This window comes from Pinus tabuliformis, chromosome 2_1 (genome assembly GCF_031772625.1).
Source record: "Pinus tabuliformis cultivar Carrire ecotype Pingquan chromosome 2_1, CPIR1, whole genome shotgun sequence".
In the NCBI taxonomy this organism is placed as follows: domain Eukaryota; kingdom Viridiplantae; phylum Streptophyta; class Pinopsida; order Pinales; family Pinaceae; genus Pinus; species Pinus tabuliformis.
In genome coordinates, this window is record NC_142299.1 from 988,588,673 (window position 1) to 988,604,745 (window position 16,073).

The following is a 16,073-nucleotide window of genomic DNA, read 5'->3' on the forward strand; positions in this document are numbered from 1 at the left end:
AAAAAGGTGCAAATACTTTATTGAATAGAAGGAAGAATTACAACCATGAAGCCTGATTCAAAGTCACTCCTCCAAATTTGGTTCCATCCACATCACATCATAAGAATGACAATCCGGTAGCATAACAACACTTACAATAGTCTCATTTCTCAAACTAACATTATCTCCTTACAATCATCAAAGTCTAGCCCTAGATCAGTTAGATGAGTGCTCAATTTATAGGAAGATGGAGAAGGTTATTTCATAAATGGGGGTATTGAATGGCCTTCCATACTTAGAATTAGTTCCATGGAGGAAGGAATGAGAGGATAGGATGCATCTTAACTCATTCCTCATCCATTTTCGAGCTCATAGGAGTTGATAAGTGAGGCAAACTTCTATAAGACTCCAAGAGATAAGAATATTCCCCAAAACTTATGTGAATTTTGCTCAATCTCGCCCAACATAGGTCAAAGAGGGCATAAGTGCTCCACAGAGCACCCTGGCATCAACTTAACTACTCTGTAGCACCCCGTTACATGGGCCTACCTGCGCTGGTCCCTTTAGAGATCTTTTCAGGATGTCTTCAAGTCATGAAACTGTCTGGGATGGAGGCATTCAAAAGGTTGACTTTTTTAGGGCATGTAGCAATTGAAATTAGGGTTTGATGAGCCCTAAAACACTGATCTAGATGATGGGAGTGATATGCCCAAATGGATCTATAACAGTTGCCCCCTAAAGCATGAAGTCGAAAATAATAATGTCGAGTGATATGCTTTACGATGTGATGAGCAGATTCCGAAGTGGTTGGTGACCTGCATCGATTACAATACGTAATATCATGATATTTTGATTTTTTCTCATGAATTGCTGAGGGAAGGCATACCCATGCTCAACATATAAACTTTCATTACAAGCACATAGACAATCATCTATAGATATAGACCCATGGTCGGAATGACCATCAATGTAAAGCCATTGTACGGATGATTTGGTATATTTCCTGAAATCGCAGCCCGGATGGATGAAACTAGATGTAGGGTCTTCTATCTCGTTCAATTGTTCGCTCAAGTATGAGTCTAACCATGTGAATATGTGACCTGAACTCAAACATGGGAAGACACCATTTGATTACTAGCCAATGATGTAAGCCGTTAATGAGAGAAATCACTGATAATGATAATGATCCTCAAGGTACTACAATACATTCTGCATGGTGTGAATGGATATTTTGATGTTGAACACCATACAAAGTCTTTTGGTCAAAGGCCAGTGATGTCAACCTATCGCCAGAAGCGAGAAACTTTCCATTAATGTATGCAAGCCTCAAGGTACTCGAAGGGTGTTTCTAAGTCAACTTCTTGGATAATGTGCTGATGTCGACAAGAAGTGACTCGTCGCAGGAGGGCCTTGATGTATCCCACATCAACGACACGAAGCAAGTGTAATGATTTTGGAGATGGAATTTGACTGAAGACACAAGGTTCAGGAATGGTGGTCATGAAAATGAAGGTTTATGGTATTGGTAAGGATGAATTTTAACTGGATGATTTCTCTTGAACATGTTGGTGACATTGAAATGAATTGGTAGCATTGACCCAAAACAAAGTGATGGATGGTATGATAACCATCAAGTTGATAACCCAACCCGAGTAGTCACAATGATGAAGTGAAAGTGTCATGTTCAAGAGCGACCCGCTACCATAAAGTGGTTTACCCCTTTTTCCATTTTCCCCAGTCATTGTTTACCAATACCTCTTTATTTTTATCAAGCTTGAGGAGGATAACATATGCTTGTTGTATAATTCCACCCTTCGGGTGAATCCATCACTATGTGATGTTTTAATGAGTTTGAAACTCGGTCTTGTCTAGATGGACAAGTTTGTTGCTATTTGATGTTTTAACAAGTTTAACGACAAAGATAACTTGGTCCTTTTCATGTTTAGAGAGTTTGAAAAGGGACAAAAGGAAAACTCCACAAGTTCTTTTTCGTAGATTTGTCTCTCAATTCTGAAAAAGCATAAAACAATATGAGAGAGAACCTATTGACCATGCTCAATCAACGTATTCCTTTTTCGTAAATAATCTATCTCAGTCCGGAAAAGGGTTAAACTTACACTGAGTAGATGTTGTTTCCAATCCGTTAACAAGCTGAAAAGGACAAGCGATCGACAGTCTTTTCATATTTAGAGTCTGAAAAGAGCTTAAAGAGAAGTCCACTTTGAGGAACGAGTGGTGTCTAGGATAGAAACTGGTTCTGATGATGTTGGAACTTCTCAAAACATGTTGATTTATGTGAAGAGGTTGGCTAATAAGACCACTCATTACAACTGTTCCTTAAAAAGGGTAAAACAACCAAGTGAAATCGTATGATCGGCCAAGCAGATAGTTACGATGGAAAGAGAAAACAAAGGCTCATATGACAGAAGAGGTTGATAGAATGGAAATCACGAGGGTTAAAATTGAGATTGGTTCATTTTTACACAAGCTTGAACCACTTGAAACAAAAAACTATGCTTGGATTCAGTTTCATTTTTACATAATCTTGAAACGAAAAAGCAATGCTTGGATTCAGTTTCTTTTTTACATAAGCTTGAAATGAAAAAACAATGCTTGGATTCAGTTTCATTTTTACACAAGCTTGAAATGAAAAACAATGCTTCGAATTGGTTTACATGCCCCTAGCATGATGACTCGATTCTAGGTGCATGCCTCCCAAGCTTCATTACATTCACCTAAGTAGACTACTCATGGCTATCAGGTGGATGGAATAAAGGTTCATTTACGAGATCAAGTGAAAGACTCGACTGGGTTTTACGAGATATAATCAAAGACTCAAAATGGAACTTTGCTGCAGGGGACCTTGTTTCATTTTTTAGTGAGCTTGATGCAAGACAAGGAACTCTGCTCAGATTCCTTGTTTCTTTTTTTAACGAGCTTGACACAAGACAAGGAACTATGCTCATAATCTGTTTCATTTTTTAACGAGGTTGACACAAAACTAGGAACTATCCTCATTTTCCTTGTTTCATTTTTTAACGAGGTTGACACAAGACTAGGTACTATCCTCATGGGAGTTGTTTCATTTTTTAATGAGGTTGACGCAGTAAAAGAACTATCCTCATATTCCTTGTTTCATTTCTTAATGAGTTTGACACAAGACAAGGAACTATGCTCATAGGCCCTGTTTCATTTTTTGATGAGGTTGACACAATGAAATATCTATCCTCATATTCCGTGTTTCATTTTTTAACGAGGTTGACACAAGACAAGGAACAATCCTCATATTCCTTGTTTCATTTTTTAACGAGGTTGAAACAAGACAAGGAACTGTCCTCATATTCCTTGATCATGACCCATAAGAGGTCATGACTTCCAAGAGGTTCTCATCAAATGGGAGAACAATGCTTTGGAAGGGATCCGTAGCAAGGAAACTGAGATCTGGTTCCAATGCCCCTAGTACATAATGTACAACATCATGGAATTGATCGTTAGTTGATGTAGGCATGGAATGGGTTGCCACATAATTAACCTGTGGCGGGGAAGATACCATTGGGACAAAAGGACCATTTAGGGAAGATGGTTGATTGGAAGCCATATTTGGACCGAGAAATGAAAGCTGGTCAACAGTGAAAATTCTACCTTCATGCGGGAAACACATCACTCGAAAGAGTGTTGAAACAATAGCTCCCATGTCATAAACATAGTCACACCCAAGAAGTAAATTGTAATCTAAAGGGCCAGGGACTACCATCACATTGATATAAACAATTTTTCCTCCCAAAGTAATAGGCAACTAAGGAAGAATCCCTAATGGTTAACTGGTTTCTCTCTTAAAAGCCAACAAATTCTGGGTAACAGGCACAAGTGGTGGCGAACCGAGCACTTGCCAAGCAGTTGAGGAAAGGATAATCACAAATGCACCTTCATCTATAATAGTTCCAGATACAATCGTATTACAAACCTGTACTATGATCTAGAAAGGCACATAAGAAGGAAGACAGAAACTTGCAAGTCAGTTCCAATCAAAGGAAGTGACTAGACTATTGTTGGAAATACTGAGAGGGGGGGTGAATCAGTATTTTTTTTTCCCAATATTGTTTCACCAGTTAAAACATATATATTCAGAACACAAGATGAACAGCAAGAATAAATGCTTTTATTAATATAAACTATGCAGTAAAATAGATACAATATATATATATGGTTACAATAAGTTGCCAAGCTCCAACTTGGACTTTGGTGAGGCTCCAACCTCTAGAGAACCAACTCTATTTTGCCAAGACACCAATCTTGGACTTAGGAGCACCAAATCCCAAGGACTTCAATCCTTCCTACTTCTAAGGCATCAACCCCAAGGACTCCAATTCTACTTACTTTTGAGGCACCAACCCCAAGGACTCCTATCCTTCTTACTTTTGAGGCACCAGCCCCAAGGACTCCTATCCTTCTTGCTTCTGAGGCACCAGCCCTAAGGACTCCTATCCTTCTTGCTTTTGAGGCACCAGCCCCAAGGACTCCAATCCTGTCAAGGCACTTTTGATAATAATGTTCTACTCTCAAAACTCTTCTTTGTTGAGTTCTGTCTGGTTATAGTTTCTCTGTAGTCTCCAAGCTACAACATCAATGATAACCAATCTTCTCTTAAAGGAGTCTTTACAACTCTTCCTACCATTCACACAGAGTCTCCAATAGCTAACCTCTGATCATTCCTCTACACTGCTTAGGTGAGTCCACTACAACTGCACTAAAGCTCTGCATAAGAACCTACTTTCAGTTCAAGCATATGTTCTAATTTCATGGTGAATGTTTCAGCAAGACTGCTTCTCTGCTGGAAACTTCTACTCTTCGAATTCCTCCTATCCTGTTGGTCCTTCGGCCCTCTTTTTGTTCTGCTGGACCCTCTTTCTGTTCTGCTGTTTTCTCCAACTTTTCAACAGTGTTCAACAGTTGCAGCAGCCTTCACCAGCGTTCACCAGCAACTTCATACAACGCTTAACCATCTCTGCTGCTTCTGCTACCTCATGTTTTGGTTCTTCACAACACCAACAGCCCCCACAGTCCTCTGTTTTTACTGTTTTATACATTCCCATGCCTTCGTCCATTCATTTCCGCTTACACCACCTCTTAGACTTCCTCAACGCTTGCTGTCATTTCCTCTGTGCTCGCTTGCTTCTTTAGCTTCCCAGCTTTCGGTTTCCTCTGTCTATTCATGCTGACAGGACACGTTGATTCAATGGTGAGGACCAAGTCATACGCAAAGGACACATATTTAGAAAACTGTAACAGTGCTCCTGTTTTCTCATGATAGCAAGCATACACAGGGACCGCTTCATTTAACAGACATCCACATTCTATCATAATCATAATCGCCATGATTCAGCCTCCTAAACTATCGGACCGTTCCTTAATGTATTTTTGCCTCAAAACCCAGTGCATGGAAAATATCAAATACATAGGGAATCAGAGAAGAAACATGAGTGAAGCGCTAAGGGTGGACTTCAATTTTAATTCACCTGAGTCTATAATGTATCGTAACCACCTTGTAATCGCAATCGGCAGTCGCCAATGGCCAATGGCCGATGGTTGTGATAAGACATTAAGCCACCTTTCAATGTTGCATCAAGTTCGGTCTTACAATCGCAATCGGTGGGATGAGGCTTCCGAGGGTCTTTTATATATCGACCCCATGACATCGCCGATGGACGATGGGTCGATCCTCCTGCGGACGCGATATAATAATAGGGTGCTATATAATAGGACCATCGGATTCATATACATTATCGCAATCACCACTTTTGGAGGTTCTTCTATAAGTCGAGCCTAAAGCATTGCCGATGACTGATGGTTGATACTGGATGCGATATTATGTGAAACTATTTATAACAAGTCCATCGGGTCCACAGTTCTATCGCAATTAGCACTTTCATGTGGCAAGGCTTTACAGCTTGCGATATAGCGACGGACACGACATTACAATAGGTGCGATATAATAGGATCATCGAGTCCATAATTGTATATCGTAATCAGAGGTTTTAATGTGGCAGGGCCTTTACCACTCCCGATACATAATCCTGCTCCATTGTTTATATATATATATTTCTCCACTGTTTTAACTTTGCTTATATGCTCGTCCACTTATGCGCCTTACTCTTGGCATTTGTGATAGCTCTACTCCTCCGATAGCTCCCGATAGTGTTATCTGTGGATATATGGCTCCCGATAGCTCCCGATAGCTGTGTCTGCTTCCTCTGTGGCTCCGACAGCTGTGTTTGCTGCATCCCATGGCTCTGTTTTCTCCTCTATTTGCTCTATCACTGTGTCCTCCGCTCTTCCTCTATGCTCCTTTGATTGGTCTTCCTTTGGATTGTTGCTCTGATAGTTGTTAATGCATATATAGATGGTTTTTGCCTCCGATAGCTATGTGTGTGTGTGTGTGTGTGTGTGTGTGGCTCCTCTTGCTTTGATATGCCTCCTTGCTCTGATATGTTTGTTTCCACACACACACACACACACACATATATATATATATATATATATATATATATATATATATATATATATATATATGGCTCCTCCTGCAGCTCCTCTTAGTCCAATGTGGCTCCTTTGGCTTGGCAGTGTCTTTCAAAGACCTCCTTGCATATATGAATGCCTCTCTTGCTATGATATCCTGCAATATGCTTTGATATGCCTCCTTTGGTAACTCCTCTTGCTTATGGATTAGCTATCCTGATGGCCTTGCTCCTGTCTCTTCATGGATCACTCAGCTTCCCCTTGGCTTCATGTCATCCTCTAGTATCCAGAATATTGCCATATTGACATCAATGACAACCTAGGACAGCAATCTCCCCCTTTGTTATTGATGGCAATATTCTTCTTCTCTCCCCCTTTGACATCAATGGCAAAGGAGTGTTCTAGGACTCCCCCTATCAAGTTGCTTCTGTTCTTCGTGAATGGTAGATCTTCATGGGTCTATGACTCCCCCTGTCATAGTGCTATTCTTCTTTTTACTCAAGATAGAAGGATTGATGCTTTATCATCAATTAACACATTATTCCCTCTTCATGTCTCAAAACTGCTTTATCATGGCTTCAACAATGCTTAAAGATGCTCTGCTTTAATTCTTTCATTCAGATTGCAAACAACCATACACCAAGTGTCCAAGTCCAAGCTTTTATGCTTCAATCCGTATTGTTGTCTCCACAGGTAACATTGAGAGGCCTTCATAGTCCGAATCAAGAGAAAATGCCCTTGAGATTGTCTTTCTTGCTATCTTTCTTTAGATCTGAGTTCCTTTGTGTCTTTGTGCTTCCCCTTAAGTTACTGCCATCTAGTATTCAATCATCATTGCATTTGGACAAAAATGTGAGGGGTTGTGCCTTACTGTTGCTATATTTCTTAAGTGATCTGTATCAGCTTAAGTTATGCTTGACTGCACAACATTCTCCTTCCTATGAGCCATCTTTTCCTTGTGTTCTTGTACATATCTCTGCAGATTCAGATATCCAATCTGTGACTGTCCTTTAAATTTATTCTGCTGATTTGCATCTTCATGCAATGCTTTAGTTTTGTTATATGCTGCCAGCTGCTCTTACTTCAAACTCCATTCCAGATGTATCTGTTTGTTTGAAGACTGCCTCTATTAGTGTCCAGAATTTATCTGTTCTCACATTAAATTCCTGAGTTAAGACATAAACTTCTGTGATAATAGCACCATGGTTGTTTGCCCTATTTCTTTAACAACAGTCCAAAGAATGGTTACAGGATCATATGCTTCAATGGAGTGCTCCTGAGACATGATAGGCTCCCCCTAACTGTATGCATCATCTCTTTTGGGCAGAGTCTGCCCATCTAATGCTTAGATTGTCAAAATTTAGGCCAATGACATATGTTGTTGGCTGAAGAACTCAAGGGACTTTCGGATTGTATTTCCTTCCTTCTCCATACTTGTGTAACTTTCTTCTTTTGCATGGTTCTAGCTTGTGTAAGAGCCCATGTTAAGTTACAATCATGTGCCATATGACCAATGTTATGACACTTGAAGCATTCTACATTGTTCATGAATAAGAATTCATGATTTCTTCCTGCAAAATTGTTTCTTGGAGGTTGTCGGAGACTATAACATCTATCTCTATGAGATGGTTGGGGACCATAACATCTATCTTTATGATATGCTTTACAGTCTTTTGCCATGTGACCAAAGTTTGAACAAGAATAACAATAACCAAAAAATGAACTTTGGTACCTGGGAGATGGAGGTTTCCTTGATGTACTTCTGAAGCCTTTCTGCCTTGAGATCCTTTGATGATAACCATTGCCTCTCACATCTTTGTCATCATCTACATTTCTTCTTGGAGCTGGTTTTCTTCTATTGTAGCCTTGATTTTTCTCCTTGCATTTGCTAGAACTGGAAGCATCACCATTTCTTTCTGGCTTCTTCACTTCTCTTTTGTTTAAAGCATTTTCATTCTTGTTTGAGGGTTCGCTTGCATACCCGAGACCTGGTTTATCAGATGGACATCTGTGATAGCTAAGCATGTCATCTAAGGCTTAAGAGCTCTTCAAGATTTTGTTCATCCCTTCAACCTTTTTTCTGAGGAATACAATCTCTTCTTCCCATCTTTCACACTCACTATTCTTCTTTGCAAGTTGTTCCTCAGTTTATTCCTTGCTATGAGTAGCTTCAACTGCTACTATTTTAAGGGAGATGATATCTGACTTCATTTTGAAGATTTCTTCATTCTTTGCTTGACTGCTCTCCATTTCCTTCTTAGCTCCTTGTGCTTGTTTCCTTGCTTCATGTAGTTGAGATTTAAGAGAGGAGACCTCTATTTTGTACTGACCAATCTCTTCTTCAAGTTTGTTCAAGCTCTTGTGCCTTTTTTCAAGTTGACTTGACAAGGTATCTTCCTACTTCTTTGCTTTATTCAATTGATTTGTCATGGATATGACTTCTTCATGATGCTTTCTTTTACTTTGATCAAATTCCTTCTTAAGCTTGGCAAACTCTTCATCCCTTTCTTGTACTTGAAGCTTGATGAGGTCAACTTTCTTTCTTGTTTGATCTTGGTCACCAACTAGAGCTATCTTCTTAAGTGCCTCATTTTCCTTTTTCAAATTGTTAATCTCTTCCATGGCAGTCATAAGTTGAGCGAGGAGTTCTTCATTCTCTTCATCTTCTAGGTCTGATTTAGCCTTGATGTCATCATTCTCATTTTCAGCTTTTGAGTGAAGATCATGAAGTTTGTCCCATATGCCCTTTGCTGATGAATCTTTTCCTAGATTGTTCTTTACAGAATTAGGGAGCCCATTCAAGATTGCCTTTATTGCTTTTGCATTGTACACCTTGGATTCTCTATCCATCCTACTATCATCAATCACTGATTTCAAGATTTCAATGCCTTGAGTCTGTAAGAAATTCCTCATTCTTGCTTCCCATATATTAAAGTTCCCATTGAGCCTTGGAGCCTCCTCAAATTGATTGTCTTCTATTTTAGTAGTAGAGGGAGACACATCCTTAGGAGGATTGGAGACTTTCTTCCTTGACTTCACCATTTGTGTTCTAAGGGTCAACCTTCAAGCTGTTAAGCTTTGAATGAAGGTACTTTCTCTAATACCAATTGTTGGAAATACTGAGAGGGGGGGTGAATCAGTATTTCTTTTTCCCAATATTGTTTCACCAGTTAAAACATATATATTCAGAACACAAGATGAACAACAAGAATAAATTCTTTTATTAATATAAACTGTGCAGTAAAATAGATACAATATATAGATGGTTACAATCAGTTGCCAAGCTCCAACTTAGACTTTGGTGAGGCTCCAACCTCCAGAGCAGGGAAAATTTTAAGAACCCCCCCTAAATTTACATGTATAATAAATGGGCGAATCTCCATGGTATATAGGAAAAATGGAAGGCGATTTTATCAATAATATGATATGTATATATAATTTTTTGGCAAATCTCTCACTAGGCATGGCGAATATTTTACTCAATTATAAAATCTTGTGTTTATTGAATACACAAAAAATCATTGCATTTCTTTAAAATATCTTTTGAAATCAAAATTACCGAAATTACATATGGATAACCTAGTGGGTGTAGGATAAAATTCACCCGTGCCATTCACAGAAAGCATGAGAAAAAACCTAATACTATATATAAAACCAAGAAAAATTCAAATTCATCACTTCTAGGGACCTCGTAACCACCCTGCCAATACACAAGTATGTTCTTGTTTGCAATTAGAAAAATTACCCAAATTACAATCTGTTTACTCCACTTCTAGGGAACTCGTAACCACCCTGCCAATACACAAGTATGTTCCCATTTGCAATTAGAAAAACTATCCAAATTACAATCTGTTTACTCCAGCATATGTTGGAAAGTTATAGAAGGATGACTAGTGCAATCAATCCATTCCTTTTAGCCCTGGATTTGTTTCAGTTTAAAACATAAGTATACAAATATACTTGTCCAATGTCTATGCTTTAACCATTCCTTTTAGCCCTGGATTTGTTTCAGTTTAAAACATAAGTATACAAATATACTTGTCCAATGTCTATGCTTTAACCATTCACCTTAAGATGTTTTTACAATATAATTTCCTAAGTCTATTTAATATCTTCATTATCATAAAAACCAACCTATATCCATCTTAACTCCACATCTACCACTCTTAGGGGGATGAAATCTATTTATCCCTCTGAGCACTTGGTAGACCCAGAATTAAGATGGATCTAAGATAGAATTTCCCTTTTAAATAGTCTATGCTCACATGAATACCATGGGTCAATACCATGGGTTATCATAAACCTGGAGCTTAAAAATTACTACTAGTAATTTATAAAAATTAATAAAATTAATAAAATTAATAGTTGATTTTTATTTTATTTTTATTTTAACCAAGCTAAAATGTTTAACATACATTAAATTACAACATCCATTTTTACTCTTGATCGGATCAAATATTTTTTCACTCTATGCTAGTTTGCATATCACGATATTTGATACCTCTCAGGGGTTAGTAGATCCAGAGTAAAGATGGATCTATGTTGGTTTAATTCCCCCATTTAAATAGGCTACATTCCAAGTGAATACCATGGGTCAATACCATGTGCCATTTTGGTGAATACCATGGGTCAATACCATGTGCCATTTTTATTTTTATTAATACTAATATTAGGGTTAATAATGTTTTTTTGCATGGTATTAATAACAATCTAGTCCATGGTATTTGTCCCATAGTATAATATAAGGTGACTTATGGAGTAAATATAAAAAAATGTTTTATTTGTTTACCATACCTCTCATTTATTTATATTTTTATTAATTTACCATACCATTCATAAATACAAGGTGACTTATGGAGTAAATATAAAAAATGTTTTATTTGTTTACCATACCTCTCGCTTATTTATTTTTTTATTAATTTACCATACCTCTTTTACAAATATGGTATTTGGTCCATAGGATTCACTTAAATAAAACCTCTTTCTTGAGCCTTCATAAATAGAACGAGGGTTATGGACTAAATATAAAAAGAGGTTTTATTTATTTACCATGTGTATAGTTTATTTATATTTTTATTTATTTACCATACCTTTTGGGTAAGTATAAAAAGACATTTTATTTATTTACCATACCTCCACTTTACTTATATTTTTATTTGTTTACACCCTTGCATGTATATAAGGTGACTTATGGAGTAAATATAAAAAATTCTTTATTTATTTACCATACCTCTCATTTATTTATATTTTTATTAATTTACCATACCTCTTTTATAAATATGGTATTTGGGCCTTTGGCCCATAGGATTCACTTAAATAAAACCTATTTTTGAAAATGGGCGAATGGAAGGTTGTAACTCCTAATTTCAAGGGCTAAATTTACCCTTTTTACCCTCTCCCTTAAAATAAGGTGGGCTATTTGAGGTGATTTGTAAAAATGTACTATGATACAAAATATTCGCCCACTAAAGATTTAAAACCCCTTAATTTCGCCAAAGGGCGAACATTCGCCCCTAAAATCACCCCTACTCCAGAGCACCAACTCTATTTCACCAAGACACCAATCTTGGACTTAGGAGCACCAACTACCAAGGACTTCAATCCTTCCTACTTCTGAGGCATCAACCCCAAGGACTCCAATCCTACTTACTTCTGAGGCACTAGCCCCAAGGACTCCTATCCTTCTTGCTTTTGAGGCACCAGCCCCAAGGACTCCTATCCTTCTTGCTTCTGAGGCACCAGCCCCAAGGACTCCTATCCTTCTTGCTTTTGAGGCACCATCCCCAAGGACTCCAATCCTATCAAGGCACTTTTGATAATAATGTTCTACTCTCAAAACTCTTCTCTGCTGAGTTCTGTCTGGTTATAGTTTCTTTGTAGTCTCCAAGCTACAACATCAATGAAAACCAGTCTTCTCTTGAAGGAGTATTTACAACTCTTCCTACCATTCACACAGAGTCTCCAATAGCTGACCTCTGATCATTTCTCCACACTGCTTAGGTGAGTCCACTACAACTGCACTAAAACTCTGCATAAGAACCTGCTTTCAGTTCAAGCATATGTTCTAATGTCACAGTGAATGTTTCAGCAAGACTGCTTCTCTGCTGGCAACTTCTACTCTTCGAATTCCTCCTGTCCTGTTGGTCCTTCGGCCCTCTTTTTGTTCTGCTGGACCCTCTTTCTGTTCTATTGTTTTCTCCAACTTTTCAACAGTGTTCAACAGCTGCAGCAACCTTCACCAGCGTTCACCAACAACTTCATACAACGCTTAACCATCTCTGCTGCTTCTGCTACCTCATGTTCTGGTTCTTCACAACACCAACAACCCCCACAGTCCTCTGTTTTTACTGTTTTATACATTCCAATGCCTTTGTCCATTCGTTTTCGCTTACACCGCCTCTTAGACTTCCTCAATGTTCGCTGTCATTTCCTCTATGCTCACTTGCTTCTTCAGCTTCCCAACTTTCGGTTTCCTTTGTATATTCGTGCTCACAGGACACATTGATTCAATGGCGAGGACCAAGTCATACGCAAAGGACACATATTCAGAAAATTGTAACAGTGCTCCTGTTTTCTCATGATAGCAAGCATACACAGGGACTGCTTCATTTAACGGATAGCCACATTCTATCGCAATCATAATCGCCATGATTCAACCTCCTGAACTATCGAGACCATTCCTTAATGTATTTTTTCCTCAAAACCTAGCGCATGGCAATTATCAAATACATAGGGAATTAGAGAAGAAACACGAGCGAAGCGCTAAAGGTAGACTTCAATTTTAATTCACCTGAGTCTATAATGTATCGGGTCCGCCTTGTAATCACAATCGGCAGTCACCAATGGTCGATGGTCGATGGACACGATAAGACATTAAGCCACCTTTCAATGTTGCATCAAGTCCAGTCTTACAATCACAATCGGCGAGATGAGGCTTCCGGGGGTCTTTTATATATCGTCCGCATGACATCGCCGATGGCCGATGGGCCGATCCTACTACGGACGTGATATAATAATAGGGTGCTATATAATAGGACCATCGAGTCCGTATACATTATCACAATCGCCACTTTTGGAGGTTCTTTTATAAGTTGAGCCTAAAGCATTGCCGATGGTCGATGGCTGATACCGGATGTGATATTATATTAAAATGTTTATAATAAGTCCATTGGGTCCACATTTCTATCGCAATTGGCACTTTCATGTGGCAAGGCTTTACGGCTTGCGATATAGCGACGGCCGCGACATTACAATAGGCGCGATATAATAGGATCATCGGGTCCGCAATTTTATATTATAATCGGAGGTTAATGTGGCAGGGCCTTTACCACTCCTGATACATAGTCCCACTCCATTGTTATATATATATATATATATATATATATATATATATATATATATATATATATATACATATTGCTCCACTATTTTAACTTTGTTTATATGCTCGTCCACTTATGCGCCTTACTCTTGGCATATGTGATAGCTCTACTCCTCTGATAGCTTCCGAAATCTGTGTCTGCTTCCTCTGTGGCTCCGACAGCTATGTTTGCTACGTCCCATGGCTCTATTCTTCTTTGGCATATATATATATATATATATATATATATATATATATAGATATATATATATATATATATATATATATATATATATATATATATATATATATGTATGTATGTATATGTTATATATATGTGTGGCTCCTCTGGCTTGGCAGTGTCTTTCAAAGACCTCCTTGCATATATGAATGCCTCTCTTGCTCTGATATCCTGCAATATGCTTTGATATGCCTCCTTTGGTAACTCCTCTTGCTTATGGCTTGTCTATCCTCATGGCCTTGCTCCTGTCTCTTCATGGATCGCTTGGCTTCCCCTTGGCTTCATGTCATCCTCTAGTATCCAAAATATTGCCATATTGACATCAATGACAACCTAGGACAACAACTACTTGGAGGGGGTACTGTAAGAATGATAGAATTATCCCCTTGAGTTAACAGAACGAGAGGATTTTCCTCCTGTCTTGATGGAAAAAGAGGGTTGCCTCCAAGTTCATTGGAATCTAAAGAAACGAAAAGAACCTGAGTGATATCATATTCACTCTCTTCGGGAAAGGTACGATTAACTGAAGGTGAAATCGGGTCAATTGTTTCCTCGACCTATGATGGGTCAGGTGTAGACTCATGGGATTCACATTCAAAGAGAGTGGGTTTGACCGACAGTTGATTTTGGTCAGTCACTTCATCAACTAGTGAAGGATTAAGGGAGAGTCTCCTATAACCAGATGGAAGTCATTGCAGAGAAGCAGGATGGTTATCCAACACTTTTTGGGCTTCATCCAGATAGGGAAAAAGGTGAATTGGGTGATTCCCTTAACATAACCTACAAGGAAACTAAACTTCACCCTTCTGTCCATGAACTTTACTACCACTAGTTGATGGCGTGTCACCAACATGATCTCGAGAAGTTGATGACACATGATGATGTGAACGTGAAGACCATTCTTCTAATATCTTAGGAATATCAGGACAATTTCGAAGAAGATGTTCTCCCGTACAAAGTTTGCATGGATATCGAACTTTGTGAGGCTTATCTGACGATTTCTCATCAGAAGTTGCATTCAAAGCAATGGTTGCTTGGTTGCTCCCCTGCTGAATTTTCTTCTTCTTCTTCTTCTTCCCTTTCTTCTTCTTCTTAGCCACCTGGTTACTAGTACCAATACTTTCACCAGGTGAAGAGGAGGAAGGGGAGAAAGAAACAACCGAGGAAGAAGGCAAAGGGTCAAGTTTAGGATCAATTGGAGGTTGATTTTGTCCAGTTGGAAGAGTACTCAATTACAGAGAAATCACGACATTTTGAACCAAGGAGGTTGAAAACAACCATACTGGAAAGCAAATGGTAAGTCCTACAAGGGACAATTCAGCCATATAAGGAGCACCAATAATTCCGAAAGGAGGAAAAGGACTAGGATTCCCATCAAAAGGAATTCCTTGATCAGTGGACTCTAGATTTGTCGCCATATGTCTCAACCTAAGATCAACTAAGGAGTGAGCATGGAGGATGTTATCCGCAGTCAATTAAATTTATTTTAATCAAAATAACATAACAAAACAAAAGAGGGATGATCTAGGAAAAATGATTACCAAGCAAGTGTGAACTTCATAATACCTCCTGGCGAACCAAGAAGTATGGGTAGGCAATCTCCCCGAATGTTGTGTTCGGTGTATCATAGTGTACAAGGCGGTTGAATCGGTTACCTAAGGATGGATAACAACCTAGTGTTGTCCTCCCATATATACCCGAAAGTATGTGGAGGCCCAATCCATATTAGCATTGTCTAATGTGAAACCGCATAGTGAGAGCATTTCACATATACTTTACATACTGTAACACCGCCCTATATACCTGAAGGTACGTGGACGACCTACGATATACTCATGTACATGGAATGAGGTATTACACTCGGGATGTATCGCAGACAAGTTAGCGACAACTGATATGTTTTACAACACCGGAACATGTCTCTAGCCTAGAACCTATAAATGTTTTGCGTTAGGTGACAATGCTCCATTAGGTTAA